General features: G+C 40.6%; 2 long non-coding RNA genes across 3 annotated transcripts; one reads left to right on the top strand and one right to left on the bottom strand.

Annotated features, from left to right (window-relative positions):
* Nucleotides 1–232: 232 nt before the first annotated feature.
* On the bottom strand, nucleotides 233–4414 carry LOC104862697. The gene is made up of 3 exons (XR_780406.1): nucleotides 4065–4414; nucleotides 3707–3801; nucleotides 233–540 (listed from the first exon to the last, which is right to left on the bottom strand). It is a non-coding gene; the product is annotated as an uncharacterized LOC104862697 (long non-coding RNA).
* A 126-nt stretch (nucleotides 4415–4540) lies between these two features.
* LOC104862698 lies at nucleotides 4541–14601 on the top strand. 2 transcript variants are annotated; one of them, XR_780407.2, is made up of 6 exons: nucleotides 4541–4657; nucleotides 5071–5194; nucleotides 7663–7748; nucleotides 11213–11292; nucleotides 13228–13292; nucleotides 13866–14601. It is a non-coding gene; the product is annotated as an uncharacterized LOC104862698 (long non-coding RNA). The 2 variants fall into 2 exon arrangements; XR_780408.2 differs by lacking the exon at nucleotides 5071–5194.
* Nucleotides 14602–14910: the final 309 nt, after the last annotated feature.

The following is a 14910-nucleotide window of genomic DNA, read 5'->3' as shown; positions in this document are numbered from 1 at the left end:
TGAATTCATTAAATAATTGTTCCATGAAAAGAGAAACAGCATAAAAGTATTCTGATTTTACCTTTATAATATGATCACACATAGGATTTCAATTCTCAATTCTCCAGCTGCTGACTGAGAAACCTGCAGCTACACTGAAGAGGTGCTAAGCAGAGGCAGCCACATAAGGCGTCCTGTGCGCTTATGGCATTCAGTTTTCACAGGAAGGGTTTAAAGGATATTGATGTTGCTGTCTTATTTTGTTCAGTATTTGAACTGTCTCCCCCAAACAGTGTGTGGCTCTTGTTCTTACATTTTGAATACAGCCCATCTTCAACATATAGATATATGATGATTGACAAACAGTGACAGAGAGGCAGGCAGAGAATGACAAGGCTCCTTCAGTGTTATAACGGCTGAGCTGATGTACAGATTGATGTAAGTGCATGACATGACGCTACAGGAAACAAGCTTCCCACGGTCTCGGTTTCTTTCTCAAGGAATGGAACAGTAGCCCGTGGTCTCATATGTTTTATGATGAGTAAAGGAGATCGATGACCACTGTAAAAAAAAAAAAAAAAAAACAACATTGTCTGAGGAAACAGCTAAATAAAACTATGAATGCATTATCATCAAAGTGAACCCCAGCTGGGTGCTGCAATGCAAACCTGTAATCTCAGCACCAAGGGAGAATAAGTCCCACGGGCCACACGTTCAAATCCCATGTGGGAAATTTCGGGAGATTCTGTTTCAAAACTAAACAGTGCAGATGCAGGTGCAGTTCAGTAGTACAGTTCAGTAGTAATGGGTTGAATCCCCATTACTGCAAAAGCAAGAGATAATTTGTCATCACAAGCACCATTCTTTTATTAGATTTGAATTATCTGTGGCACCTGCAGGACTTTCTATGGATCCCATGTGCACAGGACTCCTTGGGGTTTAGGGTTTTGTGCCCAGGTTTGCTGCACATCCAGTCTTCCACAGAATAGAAAGGACTTTACTGGTCTAATTTTACAGTTTTCTTGGACCCCTAGAAGGGTAATGGAGAATTTTAAGATATTGATTAAGAATGTGTAAATAAACCTAAATTTCAGTAATTGAGAAATCACAAAATAAAAACATTTATTAAAGAAAAATTTAGTGTGTTCTTGGATGGGAAGCCGGTATGATAAAAAGTGTAAAATGCTAAATAATATATATGTTTGGAACAAAACCAGAGCCTTTATTTCAGTGCCTGCTTAGCTGTTTTTTCGATGCCAAGCTTTAATAACTAGGCCATAGTGACTGTTCACCCACTGAACAATCTATTGCTTTTTTTTTTTTAGAATAAAGGTTAATGAAGACAAGTTATTCTCAAACTTTAATGTATTCACCATCCCTTGGTTTTCAAAATTTCTCAGACCTTTCTACAGCCCAGAGCAAGTAAATTTCATGTTCTTGGGGTCAAATGTAGGCACTAGGATTTTTCAAACGTGACTCCAAACTATGGCAGTGTTTACTTGGAAATGGAGCACAGTGTTTCCAAAAAGGACGTTAATTCCAGAGGAACAAGAAATCAGATTCGAGGAAGGAGAAATCAGCTTCTCATTCCAATTGATGAGAAAAGACAAGTGGGTGCCAATTTCTGCTCGCTGACAAACAAAGGAATGATATCACACTGCAAATTCAGAAGAGAAGCTTGGCCAGGAGTGACCTGTAATTGAAAAATCCAATAAAGCATTAAATGCAATTAATTCCGAAGCTGAGGAGACCGAGCCTCTGGGTTAGAAAGTGCAGTGAGTGCTGTAGGCTGGCTGAGTCCCTTGCCTGGAGCTGGCGGGGAGCAGGCTGTGCCGGAGCCTTGTAGAGAAACTCGGGCTGCTTCTCTTCAGTTACTGAGACCTGTCAGTCCTCTGGCTGCCTACCCCTGCTGCACCTGCGTGCTTCTTCCTCCGGAGACTTGTGGGAAGGGTGAGAACACTCTGCTGAAGGCCAGGACCACTGCATGTTTTGAGTTGCTAGTAACAACACATACACTAGCAAAGGCGATCCCCCAGGATCTATTATCATACCAATTTTAAGTACACTTCTATGTCTTTATCTACTTTGTTACTGAACTTTTTCTTCAAGTTTTTGTTTAAATAATCTGGTTTGGGACTGGGGGTGCAGCTCAGAGGCAGAGCACTTGCCTACCACAGAAGTAGCCCTGGGTTCCCTCTCCGGCAGAGTAAAACATCTTGTCTACAGAGCCCATATATACAGCAATATTTACATTTATATTTATATGTATTGTCTAAGAGAAAAATAAATAGTTCCATGCCCCAGTTTCCTCCTTTATTAAATAGGAGTAATGATATTGATTGTGAGTACAGCCCAGTCTTCCCAGCTCTTACAAGTGTGGGTGTGGAAATGACCTCACATTTTGCAACAGCTGCCCACATTTCTTTTAATTGATTGATTGGTTTGGTTTTGAGTGTCAAACCGGCAGCCTAGCATAGGGTGTGATGATGAATCCTTAGCGATAATGAAAATTGATCAGAACATGGTTCCACCCTGGCTGGGCCAAGTGCGCCCTGCACAGCTCACTAGCTTCACAGAGAGACAGCACTGGCTCATGTCGTGGTCTGGAACAGTGACCTCAGCCAGCCTTCTGACACATGTCGGCCACCAGGTGAAGGACAAACCCAGGGGAGCAGGGTCAGCACAAAACAAACCACTGCACCGAACTGCACAGAAGGAATTCAATGTGACTGATTTCCTGGGGCCAAAGGGGCTTTTCTTTCATTTCTAAGGCCCCTGTATCTTACACATACTTGGGGAAATAGTGGAAATGTGTTAATGGGCCTCTGTAGATAGCAGGTTTTCCTGATTTTAATGAAGGTTGAAAGTTACACTTTGGGATAAAATTATTTGCCTCTAGGGATAAACATTTAGACATATTTATCCTGACTTTGAAATTACAGAGCATATAGGCCATTGGAACAGAGAGAAACCTAAAACTATGAGGGGTTCTAACTGTAGGTAGAAAGAGTATAAAATACTTCTAAGAAAGTCACTTAATGAGTGCTGCACCTGGCACATGCTTTCTAGCTTACTTCTTCCTCGCCATGTACAATACCCACCATCTGCTTCCATTTTTTCTTTGAGACAAATGTCTGAAATCTGAAGGGGTGGCCAGGGTTCCTGAGGGAGCTTGTGTGTGCTGTGAGGTCTAACAGGGCAGGTGTCCCATGGTCAGGATATTTCAGTGAAGTGAGAAGAAGAGACCCAACCTTGAGCCTGCACTCTGCTGGCCTTGAAGGCTCATTTCTGCTCTGTGCTAGCGACCTGTGTCTCCTGAGCTGGTCGTGAGGGTGGCTCACTCCAGAGCTTTGCATCCTCTAGCAGTTCCTTCTGGAAGCTGGGCATTCCTGACTTAGGTATTGCTCACACCCCTGGTTGCACTTTCTCATAGCTGGGCCAAGTACATCGGGACAGATAGCAGTACAAGCACATAACAGACGTAGTCCTCTCCTGCTTGGATGTTGTAAATCCTGACCTGTAACTACACCATACATCTGTTCTCCTACTTGTTTAATTCCTCTCATTGAAATGGGAACTCTACAAAGGTGTGGCTTTGTCCTCTCGGACCCTCTCTCCAGCTCCTGGAACACTATTACAATACAGAAGCCACTCAACAAACTTTTGTGCTGAATGCATAAATCAGGTGGAAATGTGACAAGCTTCCAGGTTTGATGTTTTCTCTTACCTTTCTGGTGAACATATGAAATAGTTTCCTGATGCTAAGTCCAGGAGTGTTCGCATTTTTCAGATCACCAACAGTGATAGTCTTAATGAATATATCTGGGATGAAAATAAAACCATTCTTATTTTCTATAAGACTTTAGTAATCTATTGCAATCTGTTTCTAAAACAAATTCAAAACACTATAATATTTTTGTAACATACATTTGCAGAACAAATTACAACATAAGAGATAATGATCAGGACAAATAACATACATTTATTGCCATATGGTTATATATTGAATTTTATCATATGCTCATTGTACATGATTTTTATTTTGGCATAATTATACATTTATAAAACCTTCACAAAGGTAGTACCTTTTCTGTGTATCCCTCACCTCGACCTCTCATCTTCAGTACTATTTTCTGTTGGTACCATGATGTATTTGTCAAACCTAAGAATTTAATGTTGGGGCATTAGTGTGAAACTCTACACATTGTGTTTATTTCACCCATTTTCCATTTGTGTTTTATTTCTGTATGAAGAGACACCCAGAGCATCACAGGGATTTTATCAAGTTTGAGTCTCTTTGCAGCTACGACAGGTCCACAGTTTCTCCTTTGTTTTCAGGACCGTGATATTCTTGAATCTTCTTCGTGAGACATCCAGGAGAACAGACCTCCAGCTGGGCTCCTCTATGCTTCCCTCCAGAGCGCCCTGGCCTTGGGACTTCTCGAAGGGGGTATAGTAGAGGGGTAGATCCTTGCGCTCACCTGACGTCACAGAAGACGGTGAGCCTTGTCACGTGGTTACAGTAGGTTTTGCAGGTTTCACAACAGCTAAGATTCTCCTTTCCATTCCCAGAATATCCTGAAGTGAGGTCTGCTCTGCCGTGGGTCAGGAATGTCTCCAAAGGCCCCTACGTTAAGGGACTGAGAGGCAACAGCCTGCAGCTCTAGTACCAAGTGGCGTAAGCTTTGGCCAGTGGAAATCTTGTGGAGGAGGGTAGTCCTTGGGGGCACACCCTGAGGGTGGTATCAGACCAGATCATGGCTTCTTCCTCCTCTGTGCTCTTTGCTTCCTGCCTGCCACAATGGGGAGCTTTCTCAGTCGTGTTTCCCCCACCGGGGGATAACCTGCCTTGCCACGGGCCAAAGCAACACCTCCAACCAATCACAGACTAAAACTTCTAAAACTGTGAACCCCAGGTCCTCGTCCTAGCTAAGGGATTGGACTTTATCAGCGACACAAGGGAGACCAAGTGAACAGCTCTTTAAGAGGAGGTCTTAAAGGATGGAACAATTTCCAGAATCTCTGAAGCAGAATCTGAAAGGAGAGAGCAATGGGCTTGGATGGAATGGCCAAAGGGATATTTTTCTGCAGGTGTCTTGAAGAGAGGCTTGCTACTAAAGAAGGGAGGGTAGGCCAATTTGGCCAATGACTAGAGAGCTCTCCTCGGTTCTATGGTATCACATGAGGGACACCTAAAACAGTGGTGCTGACACAGGTATGCCAGTGACCGTGGACTTCCAGAGCCAAAGGCTTTCTATATGGCATGGACAGCTTTATTATCAGCCTGAAAACACTTCCCCATATGAATTTGAGAAATGAGATTGCTTTTTGTTAACTTTATAAAACATGCTGAGGTTCTAAGACATGAGGAAAGTGAATCAGGTCATCTTTGCAATTTGTTACAATGATTCCATAGTACCTATTATATAATGCTCACAAAGTATAGTGATGTGATACAGAAAAATACATCAAAGTAAATAAAGATACAAAAGCATGCAAGGATTTGACTATCAGTATGTAGTACATTAAAATACACAGTGAAAAATTTCCACATTCTTACATAATTACAATTGCTATCATGTTATATTACTGTTACTATGGTATTTACAATTACTATACATCTGTCATTGATGTAATTCTTTGCTAATGAAAATGGAATGGATCTGAAAACTGGACATTTAAGACACCAAAATAAAAATTTTAAAACTGATGTTATTAAAAAGGCACATTGAAAAGTTACATATTTAAAAATTATATCAATCATTAACTTCAAAGTACTAATCATACTTAATTACCATGTAAGTTAAGTGAAATTTATAAAGAAAACTAAACCATATCTTTGTAAACATCAGTAAGATAAATATAAACATGATTTAAAAGTGCAAAGCATAAAGAAACAGACACAAAGAATAAAACTTATTACTAGAAAAATGGAAACATGACACTAATTGAAGATTAATTGGATGGAGTGCTGTTTATGTAGCAAGATGTTGAAAACTTTCCAGGGATTGCAAAGATGTAATATTAGGTTAACTGGTAAATTATTTGAAATTTCCAATGAAAGCCAAAAACCCTAAACACACAAAAATCAAAACATTCTATGTCAAATCAAACACAGCAATGATTCCAAGATTTCAGTAAGGACACTATTTCTGAGGAGACCATCAGAGAGGAATACATAACCCTCAGCAAAGCACCATGTTTTATGAGCTACTCAGGAGGAGATGATGGTGGCCACTCTGACAGGGATGATGTAGATAGCATGCCACTCGCAGGGTGTCCCGGGAGGCGGGCAGGGCTGGCAGAGGACAGCAGGCACTTGAACGCTGAGTGCCTCAGCAGAACAGGAGAAGCTGGGGGAGCGGCCATTCCCTAGCGCTGCACGATGCCTTCAGAAGGTGGTTGGGGCTTTCCACAGCATTCTGTGGAATATGGCTCAAAATTTTACAATTTATTCCAGACTTTACTATATGGTGAAGCAGAGTGTTTAAATTCAAGCAAGCTGAGATTTTCAAACTTCTCTAGCTTGGCACCTATTTTTAAATACCATATTGCATATGCTTCTGTGAAGTCAGCCTTTCCTTTGTTTTTAGCCGACTCCTGACAAGTCCTTCAGGACACATCCTGCTGCCAGCTCTGCCCTACCTGGACCCCTTTGTGTTTTGTCCTCTGAAGAACCTGTCACTAAAAACCAGTGAGAATCCAAAACCAAACGTGTTACAAACAGGATCTGAATGTGCACCTTATTGGAAAATGTAGGCCATGTAGGCCGCAGGAAATTCTTTCTGGGATTCTGTGAGAATGAAAAATCTATGAAAGTCTAATTGTAACTTGAAGGAATACAGGAAGATCTGACAGTTCTTCCCAAGTAGAGTTATAGATTTAACACATTTCCAATTAAAAGCCTAATGAGATACTTTATGGAACCTGACAAAATGATTCTAAAATTCATTAAAATATAAATGAGTAAAACTGTTTAATATATTCTGATATAAAAAAGTATATTAATGAAGGAATAAAGATCTTAGCATATAGTAGAACTGATGATAGATCAAGAGTAATTAAACTTTCATGGATGGGACATAAAACTCATAGGAAAAATCATTGAAATAACATAAAATATAAACTAAGGATAATTTTTCCAAAAAATATGTTGAATAAATCTTAAATTTAACAAGTAGTTTAAAAGAAAACATTTCCAATGATTGTACTTGTTATAACTAGACAGCAACTCAATTCAAACATACAATACACAATGCTGAACTCGTATGTTTGGTTTCCTTTTCTGAAGCTAGGGTCTCACATTTTTATTGCTTTAAAAGGATTACCTCTGGTTCTGGGAATATTGTCAGAAAATATGAAACATGAGTGAGACATAGCTCTCATCTACCTCTCATCTATCTATCGCTATCACACATCTACCTAAAAAGTCATTGCGATAAACATGGCCCAGTATTCAGTACCTGTCTTCCTGTCTTAACCTAGGGAAGTGTAGCAAGTTTTTTGGGAGAGTTCTGGTCATTTGTCTTCATGGATGTTGTTTATATTCAGGATACAAAGTGGACATAGGAGAATAGAAGTAGATTTCATCACACCTTCAGGGCTAATTTTACCTCTTATAACTGTGTTTTCACTGAGCTTTACACATAATATTCTATCCTTAATGTTCACTTTTTCCTTCAGGCGTCACCCAAGCAGAACAATACAGACAAGTGTGCAGTTGCCAGTGCCGAACTCCAGGCCCTGAAAGCTTTCTCTGCACAGCCGAGGTGAGGAGATGGAGTGAGAGCTCTGACGGGGTCCAGGATGTTGAGCAAAGTCTGGTGAGGGCTGCAGAAGGAGCACGGAGACGAAAGGCCTCCTGCTCTGCGTTTGCCTGAGCAGGAGCTTTGCAGCATCACCTCTCTGCTCCTTCTCACCGGGGGCGCTGGGCAGGGACCAGCACCCCTGGCCATCCAGGGAGACTCCCCGCTGGATGGACCTCAGCTGAGCCCCTCTGCAAGGCACACTATGACTGCAGTGGGCAGCAGCATGTGTGGGCCTCGAGCATCCAGAGTCATTTTCCCTCCCTCACCACTGTGTTGCTTCACCACAATTCATATCAAGCCTCAGGTAAGCAGGGTCATTTGGGGAACTGTATGGACAGTGTGGGGCTCGCTAAGCAGAGGTAAGAAGAAAACCCTTTATAGTAAAGAATGAAAATAGTCAAGGAGGGCAGACAGTCAGGACCATTTTATTTCATTATGTGAGAAAGGTCAGCCACAGAGAAGAATTTTGGGGAATTGAGCAGGTCCCTGAGAATGCGGGCGTCCTAGCAAGACCAGGGAGGAAACAAATGGGGCCCCATACAGGACGTCCCTGCAGGGAGTCTCAGCTGTACCCCAGGAGACCAAGGCAGGGCTCCCTACTCTGTGACCGTGATGATTTCAGTCCCAGTCTCAGAAATTCCATTCTTAAAAGCAAATAGATAGTTGATAGGTAGGTAGATAGATAGATAGATAGATAGATAGATAGATAGATAGATAGATATAGATAGATAGATAGATAGATTGGTGAAGGGCTGTAAAAGATTTCCATATCTTCTTCCCTGCTGTTTATTTTTGGAATTATACATCAAGCAACTTTAAAATATTGCAGTTGTACAATGGAACAATATGTTCAATTTGTGCAAAATTGGAATATTGTGGGACAATCAAAACCAAAATGAATTCATATGTTAAAAGCTCCAGAATGCTTTTTATACAATACGCATTCAGTTAGTAAAGTAAGGTCCAAAGGAAATGTTAACACCTTAGCTTTATTACATGTTAATTATATTAATATAGAGGTCTTTTAAAGTATGTAAAATACTCAGTATATTTTTGAAAAATATAAATAATATATAAACAATATATTAATCTGCAAATAATGTGCTTATTTTCTATTATTCCTATTTTTTACTGAAATGAATGTACAAGTATTAATCAAAAGACTACAAAATTATTAAATTATTAAATTAAATATTATTAAATATTATTGAATTATTAAGTTCATTAAATGAGTTAGAAAAAGAATTACTTCTCTTTGAATTTACAAATACAGTTCTCTGAACAAATCAGGACATTTTAAAACATTAACAACGTATTCATTTACTTATAGTCTGACTGACAATAGATATTGTGTCTCTATTTGTAATTTAACTTAATAAATATCTACTTAAAAAAAGGGACAAAATGCATAAGAGATAATGGGAAATGGGAAGAAAATGTTCAGATGAGAAGGGGAACAGGGGAGCGGGGAGGAAAACAGGAAAGAAGGGATAAGAAGGAAAGAGAATAGCAGGGAAAATGGAAATGAAGCTTTTGTGAATAAGGAGGGGAAGAAGGATCAAAGGGCTGGAAGGGAGAAAAGAATCAGGATACATCACATGCGGGTACAGATTCCCCATGATGACTTTTATCACTATGCATATCTACAATGTACCAATAAATGTTTTGCTTACAAAAAGAACTGATTCAAGAAGGTTTTATTTTGCTCCTTTGGAACTAGGAAGTAAGATGTGCATGTCAAGTGTCCCCTATATCCCACACCTTGGGCGCCCCTTCTTCAGCCGTGCGTTCTCCAGCAGATCTTTAAATCTTCGCATCATTGCTCCAGTCCCATGCCTGTGCCAACGGCATAGCTCTATCAATGGGAACGTACCTACATATGGAATTCTCTGGAATATGTCTGCATTTCATTGTCCTTTTGTCCATACTGGTGTTCTATAATGTTTTCATGAACACTGAGCAAGTGAATGACATGGGAGCCTTTGGTCACAACATTTTCACCAATGAATCAATACAAAGTATTCTTTATGTGCATTTCTGGGTTTTGGACACCTTATTTAGTATGGTTGCTTTTTGCCATTGAATTCAAGGGCCAGTAGCACTGTAACTCATGCCTTCCTGAATCTGATCTAAAACTTTTATTATCCCCCTAATCACATCACAGAGATTGCACCAATAAAAAACATAAAAATGACACAGTGTGAAACTAAATGCACCAAAAAAATGACTTGTGGAGGGAATGAGAACAGAAACAGGATGGAATCTTCTACCTCACCCGGGAACGTGTTATCAAGAGCTCTACGTTACCTGCCCATGAATAGCCACAAAAATGGCCCAGGCATAGACTTTGGGTTGACAGGCAAGCCTTGGAGAATAGGTAAATTCCAAATAGGGAATCTTTGACTCATGCAGCTCAGCTATGTTGAAAAAATGAAGACTCATCCCATTCTTCAGATCAGAGAGAAGGAGAGGGAGAGAGGAGAAGGGAAAACAAGCAAAAAAGAATTAGGATGTATTCTATACAATTACCAGCTTACTGCTACAAATGTCATCATCATGTACTATAAACATGTGCTAGTACAAAAATAAAACTTGTATCTAAATCTTAAAATGAACAAACAAATCTGTGGCGTGTGTTTTGAGTACAGAACCCATGGTTATCCAAACTGTTTGAGGGGCTTCTCCCACACGCTCACTGTGAGTGGCTCTTACCCTCCTCATCCACAGGAAAGGTGACCCTGTAGTCACCCTTGCACTGCCCCTTCCACCCCAGATAGCCACTCCCCTGTCCTGCAAGCTTCACCACACCTCTGATATCACAGACAGTGTGCTTTCTGGCCACCCAGACATCAAGTTCCACACCTACCTGGTCATACCTCGTTGCCATCTATGGCCACAGTGACCAATCTGCAGCCTACACTGATGATACAGAAAAACTTCAGAGCTCCAATTAGACATATCATTCATTTTACATTCTGCCAAAGCTTCTCATTGCTTTCCACAATAAAAATTACACTGGTAGCACGAACTTTTAAATCATGTACATTCTAGAAAGCAGTCCAGCACTGTGAGCATTTTTGGGTTAGGATGCATGGTGGGCCTCTATTCAGTATGCAAAACCTAAGGGAAAAGTGTTTTCAAATTCTGAAAAACAACAAATTATGGAAACTTTTCTCTGTGTGTTCTGTAGGTGATGTAATGACTTTACCTACATACTACAGAAAGGATTCAGACTGTCTTCCAAGGGTCATGACTGTGTCTTATTTCTTGGCTCCTTTCCTGAAATAGGCTGAGAAAATCTGAAAAGATATTCTACCTTCCCTTCAAGGGTCTGAGTGTTGTTACTCATCTTCTTATGCTCTCTTGATGCCCAGTCTGGGGAGTTACTGCACTTCAGAGCATTTAGCTCTGTCTCTTTTTAACAGAAGGACCACAACAGTATTCAAGAAGGCGGACCTCCCTCCTGGGAGGAGGTGGCAGTGAGAACATCAGGAACCACAGCGCAGTGAGTGCCCTTCTGCTTACCTACCCACCCTTCTGGGTCAGTGCTGCAGAGAAAAAGCGCATGCAAGGTTTTGCTTTTCCAGAGAGAGATTGCTTATGAGGGTATAGGCTCAGGTAGTCACCCTGTCCACTGGACTGTGATCCCAAAACTTCATGGTACTGAATGGAAGTGGAGGTCAGTTCTCCCAAAGGTCTGGAAGCAAAGGTCTCTACTTGTCTGAATTGTAACTATTAAGTATCACCAATTTATATTTGGGCCACTCTATCTGTAGTTTCCCAATTTAGGATTCAACTAATTGCACATTGAATTACACCTGAATAGTCTTTCTTCTTGTCATTATATCCTAAACAATCCTTTTATACAACATTTACATTCTCTTCAGTATTACAAGCAATGGAGAGGTAGCAGAGCTATACAGGAGGCTGTGCTGAGCTTCAAGGCAATGCTACACCATTTTCCAGGAAAGGCTTCACATCTGTGGATTGTGGTATCTGAAAACCTACACTGCACAGGGAGGCAAGGGAGGGGTGACTACTTTATAGGGAATGGAAGCTTATGAATGATCCAAAGCAATGCATACTCTGAGGTTTAATTCTCAAAAGCTAGTGATGGTAGTAAAAAATCTCTTTATTGAAGAAAACTACCAACTTCCACATTTTAGTCATGTATTTATTAAAGGGATATAATGTAATTTAAGAATATTTACAACCCTGATCTCCTCAACCTAACTCACCTATGTTAACCTCTCTTAATCCCAGTTTATTACTAATATGTGACTTATAGACCTGCAATCAATCTTTTATATGATCAAGTTTGCTCACTTGTCTTTTCAACTAACTTTGCAATAAATTATATCATGACATAGTCTGTGTTCTCCAAACTGATGACAGGTTAGAAAATTAAAGTTTCTTAAATAATTATTTATTCTCACCTTTCCAATAATCTACATGTAAAATTCATGTTTTATAATATGTTTTGCCCTTGAGAAACCAGTCTCTTGAGGAAATTTCAGAGTTGGGGTGACTAAACTAACATGCATGATAAACTCTGTTCCAATGAAGGATTCTAACCCTGGTGTGAACTTTCACTAACAGACAGCAACTGTACATCCTTGTGAGTACAACGTAATGATTTGTGCCTTGTTACCTGTACGTATTTATTGTCTTTGGACACTTAGCTTATTCACCAGCACAAACATTCCTGGTTTCGTTAGGATGAAAACATTCAAATTCCTGCCTTCTAGTTATCTCAGTTGTGTAAAGCAATACTGTTAATGGTAATCACACTGTCCTGTGTGACAAGCCCTGGACCTTCTTGTCTGACTGTGGATTTGAACTTGTGAACCACCCACCCCACAACCTCTCCCTACCTCTGGTGAGCTCTGGTTTAACTATCACTTCTCTTGTTCAGCTTCTCTTCACTCTGTATGAGTGAAATCACTTGCATGAGAAAGCCAGTGAATTTTTTTTCACAAATGTCCCATTTTGAAATATTTAACAATTTAAATTTGTCCAAAGGTATAAACTAACAAAGTAGAGGAAAGAGTGACATTGCCCCATATGTTTAAGTGTGTAGTCCTTGATGAATGAGAGCTAGTCTTTGCACAGACATGGGATGTTTTGCATCTGAGAAATGCTTAGTTACCTCATTTGTCTGTTTCAGGAGATATTATAGTGATTTTCATAATTGTATTGTAGGACTTCTTAGTATATTAAGAGATTGGAATTTTTGGCTCTCTACAGAATTGATGATAATTTCCCCAGTCTTGAATTTACAGTTAGAATCGGTTGTATAGTTGTATATTTCACTTACTCAAATTTTCAATCTTTTTTTTTCAGCTTTAATTGAGTTTATTGGTACATTTTAGACCAATCAAGGTTTGAAATTGAAGAAATACAGAATCTGGAAATTTAAATATCTTGTTCATTCTTTCAGGAGGATTTCATGGAATTGTGACTAATCGTTACCTTTAAAATTATAAAAATTACACCTGCCTCCTGGTAAGGTTCTGATTTATTGTACTCTAAAATAGTATTAATAATGAAATCACAGCAGCTTTTATCTATTTATTGTTGAGTATTAGGTAGGAATATTGCATCATATATAATTTAACTAAAGAAGTAATAAAATGAGCCACTATTGTGTTAATTGTCATCATTACCCAATTACAGAAATTTAAAGTTCAGAGATTAAAATTTTATCAAGAGTAATAGGGGAACAAGGATTTTAAAGCAACAAAAGCAAAACTACTTGGCTGTTGAGATTATTGCTTAAACCATGGTATCATACAGCATACAATGTAGTGTTCAATTCCATCCTGTGATAAGCACTGGCGTCTGCCTCAGGCCCTGGAGTGTGGCCCTGAGGGGAATCTGCTGAGCAGGGCTGGGGGGCAGCGGGACCCGGGCCTCGCTTCTGCTGTCACCGGGTGCAAAGCCTGTGCTGAAATCACCCACTAAGGAGACTCTGATGGGAGTGGGGCGAGGGAAGTAGGAAATGTGAGTTAAAGCACAGAGATCTGAGAGGAGGCAAGAGCCATCATCACAGCTCGGGGAATTTGTTATCATTTGTAGGAGACTCTGAATAAGGTGTGATCTGGACAATAAGGCGTGATAATTGCAGGGAAATGGACCCGGGAGGACAGGGAGCAGGGCGGCCTGACTGGACTCCTGCTGTCCGGCCCTGCCCCACCCCTCCGCGTGCAGACTGAGCTTGGACTGCGTCTGCTCAGGGCCACTGGGCCAGGCCTCAGGGCAGACTGAGGACGGAGCAGCCCCAGCGGCTGACTCCCTAGCTGCCCTTTGTCCGGTCATCAGGACCGGCTCCTGCAGGTCAAGGACGACTCGCGCGGAGACTGAAGCTCCGTTCACCCCAGAGCGCTGCCTTGGTACCGCAGCAGACCTTGAATCTTGTCTACCCGCTGCGAGGCCCGCCGGCTTCTTGGAAAGTGGAATGACTGCCAGCTTTGCCCATGTGCTTTTCCCTTCGAAACTCATTTTAGCTGTACTCACCGGCCCTTGCCACAGCTTGTGAAATAAAATGAAGGCAGAGATCACAACAGAGGTTTTTATGATGCTCCCAGCATGCAGCAACCGTGAAGCCAGCCTCAGAGGAAATGCAAAGTGCACCCGTGTGATTGGGTTAATGAGACTGCATCAAAGCACCGCACACTTTCTCTATTAACTGGACTCACATGTGCCATAGATGAAGTAAACAAGACTTTATTGGAGGTACCTAAATATTGGTATAAAGTATGTGAATACCATTGCTATGTACTATAAAATTGCAAAGTGCACATTCTTCTTATTTTTCCAGACTTTCTGACAATAAAATGCAATTCAATTCTCACTTTGGAAATACGGGTAGCAAATATCTTATTTAGAGAAAGTGTATCTCCTCTTCTGGAAGCCCTGTAATTGGGGAAAAGCAAACAGCAATGTAAGAATTTTTGTCTGAATATACACAGTCACAGCCATAACATTAAATTTGTTTTTCATTGTTTATCTCTGTGACCCCATCATCTCTCCCTTAGTACTGAACATCAATTTCCTGAACTCCATGTAAACAGCCTCCTTCCTGGGCCAGGCTGCAGGGCTGAAGTGCTTCTCTTCTGCTGCC

This window comes from Fukomys damarensis, unplaced genomic scaffold, assembly GCF_012274545.1.
Source record: "Fukomys damarensis isolate Sample0158 unplaced genomic scaffold, DMR_v1.0_HiC HiC_scaffold_17, whole genome shotgun sequence".
NCBI lineage: Eukaryota > Metazoa > Chordata > Mammalia > Rodentia > Bathyergidae > Fukomys > Fukomys damarensis.
Note: the sequence above shows the minus strand (reverse complement) of the source record. Positions and strands in the feature narration are given on the sequence as shown.